The sequence below is a fragment of the Temnothorax longispinosus genome, chromosome 5, assembly GCF_030848805.1.
Source record: "Temnothorax longispinosus isolate EJ_2023e chromosome 5, Tlon_JGU_v1, whole genome shotgun sequence".
NCBI lineage: Eukaryota > Metazoa > Arthropoda > Insecta > Hymenoptera > Formicidae > Temnothorax > Temnothorax longispinosus.
In genome coordinates, this window is record NC_092362.1 from 15303843 (window position 1) to 15318968 (window position 15126).

Here is a 15126-nt window from a genome sequence, read left to right on the forward strand (position 1 = left end):
GCGCGTTACCCCCTCGGCCCCTTGAGGCTCCCACCAACCCTCACCGCCGCCCTCCCGTCCACCGCCGAAACTCGCCGCTCTCAGTCGGACGTTCGCCGTTTCGAACCAGGCCCGCTCGAACCATCGTATCGCGCTTCTTCTACTTAATGCAATCGCTAGTTGGTTTTCGGCGGCAAGCCCTACCTTCCCCCCGCCCTGCGCTTCGCCATCCGTTCCCCGCGCGGTTCCCTTCTTCGGCTATACCATCCCTCCCCGCCGATCACCCCGCCGAGCTCCTACAGACCCGCTTCCATCTTTCGCCATTCTCTTCTTCTACGCCGTTCTCTTTTTCCTTCTTTCTTTGCTTTACTCCTTTTTTTTCCTTTTGCCTCGGTGCAATCGTCTCCGCTTACTAGCGATTCGTGCATGCAATACGATCTCTCGTCCTGCTACGGCTAGCACGATGAAGAGAGAGACTTGAGAAGCGACTTTGCACTCGCTCGCGCGATCTCTCTTTCGCTCGCTCTCCCTCTCTCCCTCTCGTTCTTCTTTGAGACGGACCAGCAAAGTTTGTCATGAAGAATATCTGGCCAATCGCACACGTGATTATTTGAGTGAAGATCGGGTTAAATCGCGAGAAATGAAGTTTGGTCCGTTCGGACAGATAAAAGAAAAAGTCACACGGCACTTTATAGTATGTGCAGCGCTGCCTTTCTTTCGGACCTTCGTCACTCAACGCTGGTAGAATTTTTTAGCCTTAATTATCTTTCTCTTTCAAAGCTTACTTCTCTCTTGTTATATCTCTTTTGTTGTATTCGTATCGTTATTCATCTTACGTCGTTGCATCTCTTTCCGTTTTCCTTCTAATTCCTAAAACGATTCAATGTGAAGATAGAGAATATTAAATATGAACGTTCTAGCTGCGATTCGCGCTCCTATGATGCATTTCTAGAGCGCAAAACTCGTCCGGCTATCTGAGATGCCGCGTTCACGATATTTAAGTCGCGTAAGCGTAATAAGACGCGAATAACACGTGCAATCATGTTTAAGATCGCGCTATGAGAGTCTAGTCTATCGGAATTACAGGCAGCGCGAAGGCCACGCTTCATCGCGAAAATATTCATCCTCGTCAATTTTTTAGTTTCCATAACTTACATGCCAGCAGGAATATTTGATGCTCTGAGAGGTCTAACTTGAAAACCTGCGGTTTCTGATGTCATTATTTGGTGAAAAATTGATATGTAAAACTTTTCAATATTTGAGAATTAAGAAGAAATATTAATATCGGTAATTAATAATAATAATAACATTCTTGTTAACTTAACAAAAGTTATATTATGTCAAAAAATAAACGTTTCGAATAACTCTAATTCTTGATATCGATTTTTCGCGCTGCCATTGGTCCGGATAAATATTGTAATGCGAAAGGTTTTATTCCGATACGGTCATCGTGCGAGAATAGCAGCTTCCTCAAGTAGGTTAATTTTCTAACCCAATTTTTTGTCATATGTAGGTCGATCGAATCGAAAAAAGATTCACGAAGCATATAAATATTTTGCTCTACAAAATAGGTATATATACGTAAACACGGAAGTGTGTGTATAACAGTGAAGAACGTGTACGCATCTTCTGTTACGCCCAGTTCCTTGTTTTAATATCATACGAGATAATTTGTACAGATAGACGTGCAGATTATGACATGTTCGGAAAATTAAAAACGCGTTAAATCGAAGAAGAGATCCTGACACATCCAGAAGTTCAGTCGGATGAGCGAAGGAGGACCGCGCTGAAGAAAATCGGTTAGAAGCAATTGGCGCGTCGCGGCGTGCGAGAGAGCGCAAGAGCGGAATGCACTTACGTTACTCTCTCGGCACAAGCCGAAACGCCCGGAGGGAACCAATTCCGTGGTAGCGGCATCGAGGACGGAAGAGAGAACCTCGTTCTACCACGTTTCGCGAGAGAGGGAAGGGAATGGGAAGAGGGCACGACGCGCGGAGGAGGCGAGCGGTGCAGCGCAAAAGTAGGAGAGACAGACGGAGGGGGAGGGTACGGAGAAAGAGGAGGAGGAGGGTCAAATCATCCTTACACAAGACGATACGAGACAACCTCCGTTCCCCTCCGGCGTAGCGACTTTCGGTCCGATAAAGTCACCCCGGTGGCGCGGCGGGAGGGGGGGGGAGGGAGAGAGGGACCTCTCCGAGAGAGGCTCCGGAGAGTCGCGCTGCGCGCTTTCGAATTTCACGCGAAATTCGGTCAATTTCGGCTCGCCTGCACTTTGTGGCGCGGCGCTCGCTCGCGCGACCAGCCCCGTTTTATCGTCGCGCGCGCGATGGTTTCCGTTGTTTTTTCCATCGCCCCTCCGCCCTCGTCGTCGTCGTCATCGTGGTGTCCGTTGTTTCGCACGGAGGCCGCGTCCCCGATTCTCGTCCGGGATCCTCGGACCACGTCCCGCGTCGCGAAAGGATCATCGGAGTTAGTTAGACGCGGCCGAGGACGGCGCGGTGGACGGCGCGATGGAGCATAGAAAGGAAGCTCGGCGTTGCACACGCAGGTTTCCTCGCTCCGTTCGCGGTCCCGCGTTTCATGCGGATCAATGCCCCGGCAAAAGTTCTTTGAGCCGAGGACCACCTGCCCGCGAAGGACCCGCCCAGAGCGCGCAACGGCACCGGTGCATTGGCCCCTGTTACTCCCGTACGCCGTGACTTTACTTTACTTGACTTCGACTTAGCCGTCATATATATATATATATTATATATATGTATATACAGGATTTTTGACGCCCTTTGTGGAACCGAATGCCGTGCATTCGAAGTTTCCGCTGCTAAAAGCGACATCATACCTATATGCATTTTCCTCACTTCTAAATCTCGCCGGCACTTTTGTCTTACGCCGGAATAAAACGCTCACCATTTTTACATCAAGTTTTGTATTTCTGTGCAAATAAATCGAATATAGATGTAATAAGCTTGCTTCTAAAGCGTATTTCGAGAAGGTATATCTCTCCTTCGAGACTTTCTAATTTTATTCGCGTAAAAACATGGTACTTTAGATGTTGTTGACGGAATAGGAACCAAAATGGCTTTTAAAGAAACCTGTGAATCACTAGTTTATTCATGCAGTATTTTCCTTTGCAAGCTTTCTGGATTGATGCGCTATTCGATTAATGCTATTCTTAAGAAAACGACGTCAATTCTTTATCGCGATCGTAGAAAACCGACGGATGAAATTGCTAAATTGAAACGAAATCAAAACGGAAATCGCGGAGTAAAGAGTCGTGCTGTTTTGCGGAGGTCAAGGTATCGGTGTAAAAATTAGATCGAAAAAAGCTAACGTCGAAGTGCAACCAATCAAGGAGTGCCCGCTCGAAAGATCGTCTCGCGTAGATTTGTGACGAATTGCCGCGGCCATCTAAACCCGGGCTGTTTGGGACGTTCGAATTTTCGTTACGATGCAACGGCCTTAAACCCTCTAGGGCCGAAACGCCGGGCAGCGTGCGTGACTGCGGTGCGTGTGCATGCGCGCCTCGTGTTCGCTCGCGTGTGCATATGTAGCGCGCGCGTACGTGCGCTCGCTCGGGCATAAGCGTGCTTCGTGCAACCGACCGCGCGCGAGCGATTGGTTGCACCGTGCCCGAAACTTTATTTCCAGAATGTTTGATTTGAGAAAGAAATAGACTCTGACTCGCACCGCCGGTCTCGTCTTCTGCAAACCACGCCGTATATTTAACAATTTCTCGGTATTCTTCGGGCGCAGAAAACGCCCGATGCACAATTACGCGCGACTAATATCATTTTTCTTTTTCGCGTATAGTCGCGGGAGTTTTCGAGCCGACTAATGCGTTCTTACGATTTGATATATTTTCGCGATGTCCGAGAATAAATCTCATTTGGCTGCGGTCGTGTAATATTACTATTTTATTACCCGTTTCGTTCGATCTTTACATTATTCTGGCTGCTAATATAAAATGCAAAAGAAATTCGCAAACTAGTCTTTCCCGTGTCTTAAAGCATGACGCGAATATGTATATCGTTTTAAAATATTGAATACGATTGATTTACGACTTCCTGCGAAAAGCTTAATTGCCAAATTATGCACGTGTATTTTTAATTTATCGCATTTTAGAATTCTTAGCAGTATCACAGTAAGCGCATGAATTAATTCTCTTCTAAAATAAGGTTAATTCGATATTAAGAATAAGATTACGCTTTTATTCTCATTCGTCGTTCACTCGTGCACGAGACGTAAACATAATGGAAAAGATAGGATCACCTTCTGGTGGAATTTCTCATAAAAATAGTGGCAGAATGAAACTAGATCTAATTTGCAAAGTGGCGCTCGCTGAGTGTTTCTCAATCAAGGTGCGCGTCTCAACTATTCGCCATTTTTTATCGCGAATTGAAGAGAAACCCGTCGCCGAGGAATTTCTGCGGTTTCGGGGAGCGAAGCTTAGTTAGCGCGAGAACCCAATGCCGTCCGGCATGATGAAATAGAAACGGAAAGAGTCAGAAAGAAAGAGGCAGAGGAGAAAAAAAAGGAAAGAAGGGAAAGAAAGAAATGAAGTCGGAATGAGAGCGCGCACACGGGGCAGTCTCGGGCGCGCGGATAAGCGACGCGTACACTGACGCAACGTGAATTTTGGCTCGGCCACGGTCACGGTTTCGTAGGCACGCTAAAAATTCTTTTTCGTTCTTCCTCTCGACAATTGTTTCGTTGCATCCTGCCCGGCCGAGGCTCCGCCGCAAGAGCCCTGAGAGCGGAACGAACCAGGGTGCTGGCGTGTATTCGGCGTCTCGTATCTGGCGAACGATTTCGGATACCTTCCCGAAACACGAAACGGGCGAATTAAGAGGAATTAACGAGAATCTATATTCTGCGAAATTACAAGTTCTCAATTTTCTCTAATTTCTCCGTCAAGAGATTTCCTATTCTTATTTTTCTGCCCCCTCCCTCCTTCCCTTCTCGATATTCGTTTTAACTTTTTAACGAAGTTAAACAGTAATTTAGATGTTTAACAAGAATTATATGAGATACGTTGTAGGGTTTCCTCGAAAGATTGTTATTTCTTAATTTCTGATTTGTGATACATTTGATTACCATCTGCTTAATTATTATGTGGTAATGCGAAGACCAATAGACGAAAAGCAGGAAGGCAGAATGATAAATTATTCGTATATGTATAAGCGGCTCGAGTAAGTGCGACGGTGAATTCAGAATAATATAGATCTCGAACAATATACATTCTTTTTCAGCCTACTATGTTATATGTTATTTTATTATATATTGCGTTTTACAAGCAACAAATAGATTCGAACGTTGGCAAAAGTTTAGCAATATGGTTTTCAAACTTTATTGTGTAACATTAGAAAATTCTTTAAATAATATCATAAATGTATATAATTTTTAATTTAAATTTTTTAAAGAAAAGCATAATTTTTTTTTTTTAATATTGAAGTCGTGTTAAATAACAAACTCGCCCTCTCCTCCTCCCCTTCTCTCTATCTCCGTTTCTCTGCATTATTCTCCCTTCTCGTAATTTTTTCATATTTATGCGTCGTCACATATTTATCCAATATGTCGAATGCTTTTAAAATTCCTAAGTTTATTTTACAAAATGTATTTTCTGGATTGGTTATTACGTGTATAAAATTTTAATTGCATATTGCGCATTTCAAATTTTAATTGGTAATTACAGATGATAATAATTTCCTCCCATATATTCCGCGATATATACGCGACCCGTAATGTATTCTCTGTAACTTATGCTAGCGTACTCTGAAAAACTTTTAAACTAGTTTTATCTATATATATGCGAAAATATTACGCAATACTAATAATATAGTGATGTCATTAAATGCTTTTGTGTTTTGTGATTTCACAGTTATACCGCCATATAACCGTGACAAATAACAAGTATCAAAATTATTTTACTAATAGTTGATATCACTGTACGTTTTCCTCCATCGGACTTGCCCATCAGAAATCAAAGATACCGGAATACCAAACTGAACAAGATTCACCTCAAAGGAAATGCTATCGTTCACCCGTTCAAAACACCCCGCGCGCTCTTCTCCTACTACATTAATATCCGTCAGACGTGTGTGCATATGTATTTTTGTGTGGCGGTTTATCAGGCAACCGTTTTATGAAAAGAAAAAAAAGGAGGAAAGCAAAGAGCTGCTCGGGACTGTTGAGCGTGATCAGCATTATCGAATTAGCGCGATTGGCGTACGGTCGGAATTTCGCGATGGTTGCGCGGACCCGATGTGTTTGCATTAGCGAAGGCCGCCTGAGGGAATATTGCGTTTCGATTGGACATACACGCGCAAATCGCGGACGATAAATATTAATTATTTTTGTTTGTCTCCTATCGCGCGCCCCGGCATTAATAACATTTCGATCTCGCGTGCGCTCGCGCTCGCACGCTTGCTTCTGTCCCGCATCGGGTCTCTCACTTCCCTCCCCTCTCTCTCTCTCGCTCTCTCTCTCTCGACCACCTCTCGCGAGTAAAACCATAACGCGCGCCGGCAAACGAATTGGTTAGCGCTCTCTCGGTGTGCTTTCCTCTACCTGCGCATAATGACCCCACCATCCCTCCGGCCGCCGACAAAAACGTTCAAGTAACAGCGATGATGATGTCTCTGCGTGCCCATCCCCCCGCGCGCGCACGCACTCTTTTACACACCCCCCTTCGATTTCACCTCGCGGGGTCCCCACCCCAGCGATCGGCGGACCCCCGCTCGCGCGGGGGTGTCGCCGCCATCGTCACCGCCATCAACCCCGGGGAATACGTAACCGAGGTTACAATGATCGTCGCGCGAATACGTAATTTTCGCAAACAAAGTAGCCCGGCAAATAATAAAACGCGCCTGTTTACCTTGACCGATGTGTATCTCCGGGTTGCCGCTCGGACGATTCGCAGGATGAAAATTCGCGATGGCGGCTAATGCGGCGGCTCCAGCCGTCGCATTTATTTCGGAGGAGTCTGATAGTGATAATCGAACTGGTGGTCGTATACGCCGACCATTTCCGAGTAAACGTATCGGCAAGATGCGCAATGTTTTCGTTATCTTGGCGAGTGATAGGAAAACTGCAGTGAAGCAAGTTCGATGTTTACGTTTATCCGAGACCTGTTTCTGTATTCTATCGGCGACCGATTGAGAAAGCTATCAATTGTTCAAAAGCTATCAATTCTTAATAAACTGACTCATAATATCAACTGTTATTCATAAGTATCAGCATATTAAAATGTCAGATTCTTTTCTCTTTGCTTTTGCAACTTTTAATTGTTTACGTTATCAAGCGATCGCGTTCAGCATTTTATAGGGCGTTTCACTAGACAACGATTCGCGTACTACTCCCCCCCCCCCCAAATCAGATCTTGGTAAAAATGAAGGATGAGGACCTCCAAAGACCTTGACCAAACTTAATCGTCGGTCATTGCTTATTTAAAAGTTATGAACAAAAAAGCTTCAAAAATATACAAGTTTGTGTCAGTGCTAAAGAAAATAATTTGCTGATATGTGTAGTATGATACGCCAATACACCCATGTAGGCGTAAAAGAACTAATCTAACTCCAAGCCTATTTCTAAAAACTTGAAGATGAAATTTGGTTGAAATAGACTTAGAGTTAGATTAGTTTTTTTATGCAGGAGAGGGGCTCCGCCCCTCATCTTTATTTTTACTTTTAGATACGTTAAACAGTTTTTACAGTTGCTTCAGTACAACGTCTGCAGTTCGGGAAGAATTCTCAGATTTACATGCAGGGGCGTCTTTCATTATTTTTAAACCAAACCGATCTTCAAAGAATACGTCGCGCTCGTCACGATATATTTTATACGTAATGAACATGTGCTTTTTATCAGTTTTTACGCGCTGGACTCTCACTCGGCGTTTCCGCAAAATGCAAACGCACGCTTCCTGGTACGTAACACGGTCCAACACGGACGGTGCGTGCGTGTGCGTAGAAGCGCAGCCAAGTTCGCTTTGAGCGAAGGCGGAAGACGCGCGTTAGGACGGTCGAAATGAAATAAAAAGGAAGATTATGGGGCTGCGCACGGCCCGGGTGGGCAGGCATGTATAGGAAGTGCACAACCGGCGGGGTCGTTACAAATGGAATGCAGAGTAACGTCGAAAATTGGCTATATATTTCGACTATATGTGTTCGCGAGGCACGAGAGCGACGCGACGCAAATGTCATTGGCTTGAAAGGGCCATTGTTGCCGAGCCGCTTCGTGGCAAAACTATGCAAAGTATCCCGCAAACGTCGAAGCTCTCACAGTTAGGTTTCATTGCCGAGTTAAAATTAATTTTTTTTTTCGTACACCCGGAACGCCGGAAGCGTTTGACAGCTTTCGATTCTATAATGATTGAACGCCTGGCTTTCCTGGTTGCGAATTAAATAAGATTCATAATAATAAATCTCGACGCGCTAGTCGGCACGGCAATAATCGCGAGCGGTGTTATGACGCGTCGCAAAGCAGTCGGTCGTATCCGCCAGTTCAATATCCCGAATCGTGGGCGGCTACCGAAGAAATTCCACACGGACTCGTAAATTTCCCAACACAAACCGCGAAAACAAACAATTCGACCACGATTCAGTTGTCCTTGGCTTTACTTGCCGCGAGTGCGTTCGAGAGACTCGAATTGCAGCACGCACCTAGTTGTGTGGAAAGAAAACCACTCGACAGAATTCGCGAAAAATCAAAACAGAGTTGTTTGGAGTAAAAAAAAATAGTCATGAATTGGGTACAACACGATCATTGACACATAGCATCATTGGTATTTTATTTCTAATTAATATTAAAAATTCTATATTTTAGGTTCTATATTTAATATTCTATATCTTCATATCTATTTATATAAATTCCCCTATATTTCGGTATGTTTGACATTTTGCATTATATAACTGTGTATGTTTATATATTTACATATATAATACTAATTGTAAATAAATTATAATTATATATATATATATATGTATTAACATATCCATCTAAAATGAGCAAAATATATATTTCATAAAGATACGATAAGATATATTAATAGAAATACTTTTTTGGACACCTTCTTTATTCTTTCTCTTTTATGTTTAATGCTCTTAGAAAAATATGCGTTTTTTAAGTGACTTCTTCATTTCTTTTCTCTCTTGAACGCAAGGCCCAAGTGCGGCGTTTTGTCTATTCAGAAACCCGCCAGCGTGCTCGCTCATCGCCGATAAAGTGTATCTACTCGCCTTGGTATCTACTTGGCCTTCCTCCTCCCCACCAGAGCGATTCATTTCTCTTTCGTATTAGACTCGCGTTACGGTCACTGACGTGAATTTAGACGAAGGTCAAGACGTCTGGTCGCGTCTCGTCGTAATGATCGCTTCGCATAATGCCCGAACCGGCGTGTGAATAATCGTCTGCGAACCGAGCGTCCGTGTACTGACGAACACGTACTAGGCTTCACGCTTGCAATAGGCAATATTGTACAATTATGCACAATAATACATATGTTACTGGATTGATAGAATGGAAAAATAGTGATAATTCTATCGACCGGATATAAAAGCCCGCAACGCGGTTTTATTCGGTAAAAATTCGAGTGATCGTATATCATTGCGACGTTTGTATTACCAACTTCCATACCAACATGCGCTGTTCTTTTTTTTTTTCATTTTTGTTTAATTGACACCGCGCGAACCGGTAGACCGCGGTGTGATTTTATACGTATCTGGTAGGATAATTTATCGCATTGAATATCGAAACGCTCTTTAGTATGGAAACGCTCTTTCGTTTCCGGTTCCTTTTTTCGGTGCCATCAAATTCCAGAAATTAAGCGTTTGCGGAAAGTACAGAGAATGCCGTGCATCGGTATTAAAGCACATCCTGTCGCATTAAGGTTGCTGTCGTCCGTTTCGGGGGAAAAAAAACCAGGTGCGGATACAAGTGCGTTGGATGACAAACGGCCGCACGTGACATCGGATCGGTATTAAATCTCTCTTGTGGGGCATTAATATAATTTTTCGGAGGAGGAGTCGGTACCAGTCATAATGCCAGATAGCGGGACGTCACAATAAACCCTTTCCGTCCGCTCGGTGCCCTCTTTGGGGCACGTTTCACATCCCAAGAGACAGACAAGGGCAGATGTCAGTCCTACCGACTTAATTAACTGAATAATCGCGTGACGTAGGTCACCTGTGCGGAAAATTTGGGACAGCCAAGTAAGGAAGCGATATATGCAAAAATAAGAGCGTACTTTGCGCGGGACAAATAAACATCAGGATAATGTTTCTGTGAAATTTACGCGAAACACACCGAAGAGACTTGATAAATTCCTTCATAAAATTGGAGTCCGCTTGCTCGACGTAAACATTTTTAAACGCGTAATTAAAAGGTACAACGTTACTTAATACTGAAATAATGTCTAATTAATTAGGTATGCGCTCAAGGATGCGCATAATTAACGGAAGCTTAATTAATATAAAACTGTATTTTATTTTAACGAGATTTAGAGATTTGGTTTTCCAACATATCTAACTGTGGCAAGTTAACCAGTCATTAGCGCAAGTTCTTACAAACAATTAGCCTAGTTCTAGCATGCCCGAAAGGGTACATTAATTAGGAGGAAACTTAGGAGATAAAATTGTTTGACGGAAATCTCGCGAAAGTCTCTTTGCGCAATTTTCACAGCGGAAAGATACCGTTACTCCGTTTAAAAGGCATTTCTTAAAACGAAACAAAAGTATTTCGGATGCAGTGATTTGCACCAATAAAGGTCGCGGGACAGATTAAAAGAGCAAGCACACGCACACGTGTACGTAAACGTAGGAAGAGCGAATCCGTACAGTTCCGCTCAAGTGTTGCATTCTCAATTAACGCGCGCTAATTAAGAGAACCGATACACGCATACGACCGCGCGCGCGCGCGCAATTTCAGTTATATTCGCGGGCCCGTAGCGACGCTCTAACAACGGCTTTACGTTTTTTTTTTCTTTTTTTGCGGCGTATCCCGAATTGCCAAAAAGGAAGTTCACATGGGTAACCAGCACGTTGCTAGGTCGAATAAGTGCCTAATTATAACTATCTTACATCTACCGCATCGTGTTATTACCCCACGAAACGTACACACGACGATACGTTTTCGACGGTGTCCGATGCACGCGGACGTGCTTAACAAACGTTACCTGGTCAAATTTGCAAGGATGCGCATAATAATCATCCATTAGCCCCAGTCATTTGCGTCCGGAAAGGCGGGTTCTCACGCACTGTCATCCCACAGCCGCCATAATCTCGTAGAGACTAAACCTAGAATCAATTGTGATCGGGCCTCAGAATACGATTATCATACCGCGATTATTACACATATGTGCACGCGCACGTACACGATATCAATATGTTAAAGCGATCGGTTTTCCCGCGGTTCAAATTGGTGTATATATGTCGTCTTCTTTTTGTACAAATGGAAATTACATTTTAATTAAATGTCTTTAATGAGAGAGACGAATTTAGTATTCCGAGTTTTAATTATTTCGCACTGAATCGCGTGCGCGCATAGGACGGAAAACAGCAAAAATATTCTCTGTTGTAATTGCGTAATCTACCGCGTTATACATTACATGTACGTGTGTGTGTGTGTGTGTGTGTGTGTGTATGCGTATAAAATTTTCCATAATTAATTTTCTATAATGGTAAACGTTGCGAATGTGCATTATTTGACGATCAATGATTTACGTAAAGGTATAATATCTCCTCAAACGTTAAATTATTAAATCATTATGAGTCTAACCCTTATATGTTATTGGAACGTTGTAATATATCACATTTGTGTGTGTGTGGCGATATTATAAATATATATCATATCGAGAAGCGTGTTAGATTGTTTTTGGCACGTGGCACTGTCTGTTTCTGTTATTATATTACCTCATGCTTTGCGAAATGCTTCCCCGAAAGCAGTAATGATAACAAAAGTGACATCGCGCAATAATCGGCACACTTGGACGTGAAGCTTCGCTCCCACGTTACGATCTCGCGTGATTGGAACGGCCGAGTGGCGCAGAAGGAAAATCAAACCATCGGCCGTCGTATTCTTACAATTATACAATCTCGCCAAGATTATTCTGTAGAGAAAGAAACGAAGTATCACGCTTTGAGACATTTGCCACTTTAAATACGAGGCTGATTATCGTAATCCTAAGACAGTGAAATGTCGCAGAAATTACATCATTACGTTCACATATTACGACAGATACACGTAGGTATTGCATAATCTTCAGACAATTCGTGTAAGCTTTCTTACGGTGTTGCATCACGACCTTCGTTAGAATATCATATCTAGCGATAAGCTCTTCTCATTATTTAACGATAAGCTCATCTCGAATTAATTTGTTTATGACTGCAATATTATTTCACAATGTTCTAGTATATACACATACACAAAAATGAGTCTTCTTGATACCGACGTCTGTTTATCTCATCTAGTAAGCAGACTTCACTTCTAAGAAGACGTTTTTGCTAATCTAATAGATAGACCTACTAGAATATTACAACATGATAGTGCAATCGTAAATAACGAGATTTCACGGAGGCATCTGATTCGCTTCTTAACGAGAAAATAAGACAGGCCTTTCGTCTTTTATATTTAACTTCATTGAGACATATCTAATATAGCAAATATGTTAATCGTGCAAGGATAAGCTGTCGCAACTGTTAAAAATTTGCACATTTAAATAATTCGTTAATGTGTGCTATTTGCGGAACAGTATCGTGAAAATTACACACGTGTTTGAGTCATGCAATTAAAGTTGCAGAAATGAAATTCAATTCGTCCGATGAAACTTACTTAAATCGATTTTTACTTCTCCTTATTATACTTTATTCGCAAAAATTTACAATAACCAGCTTTCGCTAATTAGTTAAGAAGAAATTCATGTTACACGATGTTGACACTCAATATGTTGATCTTGTTGCCCAATGCGGTCTAATCCTGATTAGATAAACAGAAGATAACAGAATGTGCAGTGTGAGAGTTCTTGCGAAATTATGTATCGAACGATGAATAGGGTTAGTGACGCGGCATGTCGTAATTCCGCATCGCGGACGACTGTATATATTGCGCAAAAAAAGGTATGCTGCACAAGCAAAAAATTTTGAGACCAGGTACGCGCTTGCGTGATTAATGCGCTGAACGTGGAATTCCAAAAAGACGCCATCAAAATATCCTAAAATTATATGAGAAAAAGAGTTGATTGTCTTTCCTGTTTGTTTAAATTAGGATACTGTTAACGTGATAAAAGAGAAAAATGTATCTTAAAAATATATTATCGCGCAATATAATTTAAAAGAAATCGTGCAAAATAATAGTCGTAAGATGTTAAAATAACAAGGTAATACAGAGTAACAATCGCAGTTCACGCGACAGTTATTTAATTATATTGAAAAATTGACAAAGCCGGATGAAATTGTGATAAAGATTGCTGTTCTTCGATGTGCCCTTCAGATAATGGATAATCGTGAATTTCGCAAGTATATATTTCGCAAGTACCGTTTGCAGCGACTAAAAATTCTTTGAAAATAACCGTTGGTGAGAGAGAACGACAGGCGAGAAGAGGGCCGACTGAACGCAAAAATGCACTAGCCGAATACACGTTGCGACGGATAGACGTGCGTATATTGAGACGAATGGACGTGTAGAGATGGGTGGATAGAGGACCAAACGAGAAATAGAGTAGCGTGGCTCGCGGAAGGGAGAGGAGGAATAGCGGTTGGGAGGGCCAAGGGGGGAGGAGGGGGCCGAGGACGGGGTAAAGGCGAACGTACCCTTAGGAAGCGAGAGATGCAGCAACTGTGAGAACAGGAGGGGAACCGGGGGGCGGACGAGCGCCGAAGCGGCACAGAAGGTGAATGTCCAAGGGGCCAACCTGTTCGAGGTTCATGGCCCCCGATCGACTAGCAAACTCTCTTGCAGGAAGCCATCCTGCGCTAGCGAGCCTCGTGCAAAGGACCGCCGCACCTTGCACCGGAATTTTCGAATAATATCGCGGACGCGCGGGACATCGTGTGTCTTCTCACCGCACGTTTACAACGCTGGCGTTAAACTGCCGCGTTTCATCAGCTTCGATCGCTCGCGAATGTCAAATAAACGTTAGATAAATAAACGATTTGAGCCCTCCTGCATCACATTCAAGATATTTCACTTTAATCTGCTGTACGATAGTTATGTGACGAATAATTAGCAATTTGGTAGATTTTGAAGATTTGTAGAATGCATAAAAAATAAAATAGCTTGATATCAACGCGGAAAGGATTGATGAAATCTTGTTGATCATACGTTTTAAAAAGAGATACTCTTATGGTATCACTTCATTCTCTATTTTATAATTTCTTCACGTATCTTTTGTTATATCAAAATGAAATGAAGGAAGTATAGCATATACGATACACTAAGATAAAGAGAGTATGTCTATAACATCACGGTATGTCACATGTATGTATATTGACTGTTTTAGCATCGTTGTCACAACAATTCGAATGACTGAAGAGGATGGCTTCCGAGAAAATTTTACTTCCTCGAATAAATGTCCTCGAGAGATCAAGGTTTAACCTTACAAAATATTACCGCGAAGGATAGTCCGCGCGAGAAAAGGCAACTTCGCAAGTGGAAACATAAAGGCAAAAACTTGACTTGGGATTTCAAAACCGGAAGAACAGGCGATGATCGACGTGCATAACCGAGTTGAATTCTTTGACGTCCCGATCGCATCGAATGTATAATCGGTCGATTATAGCAGTGCCATTAATATACCGGTTTACTGTAATTTGGTTTATAATATATCTCTGAATACAGAAATTTTTTTCTTAAATTACACACACACACACCCAGCTGTCTATTCAAATATTAATTTATACAACTTTGTGCGCATTAATGCAAACGTCTGTTTCGTAACTCCTACAAGTTACTCTCGCGATTTGTTTTTTGGCTACTAAAAACTCAACGTGCAACTTTTTTTCTGCCGACTTTCGCTTCGCGATTATTTCTTATTTCCATCGGCGAGTCCTCGACTCTGATGCGAAACTCGCGCATAGATCAGCAACATCTTGCCCTCGATATAAACTATAATCTTATCTCTCGCGTTAGTCAGAACGCAAATATTCCGCGGTGTGCGTG

At 42.6% G+C, this 15126-nt stretch overlaps 1 long non-coding RNA gene across 1 annotated transcript in view; it reads right to left on the reverse strand.

Annotated features, from left to right (window-relative positions):
- Positions 1 to 13177, reverse strand: part of LOC139812634 (uncharacterized) — a 59528-nt gene extending 46351 nt beyond the window's left edge. Inside the window, exons 1-2 of the long non-coding RNA XR_011731902.1 lie at positions 11883 to 13177; positions 11147 to 11267 (exon numbers count right to left, since the gene is read on the reverse strand). This is a non-coding gene — a long non-coding RNA (uncharacterized lncRNA). The remainder of the gene's footprint in view (positions 1 to 11146; positions 11268 to 11882) is intronic.
- Positions 13178 to 15126: the final 1949 nt, after the last annotated feature.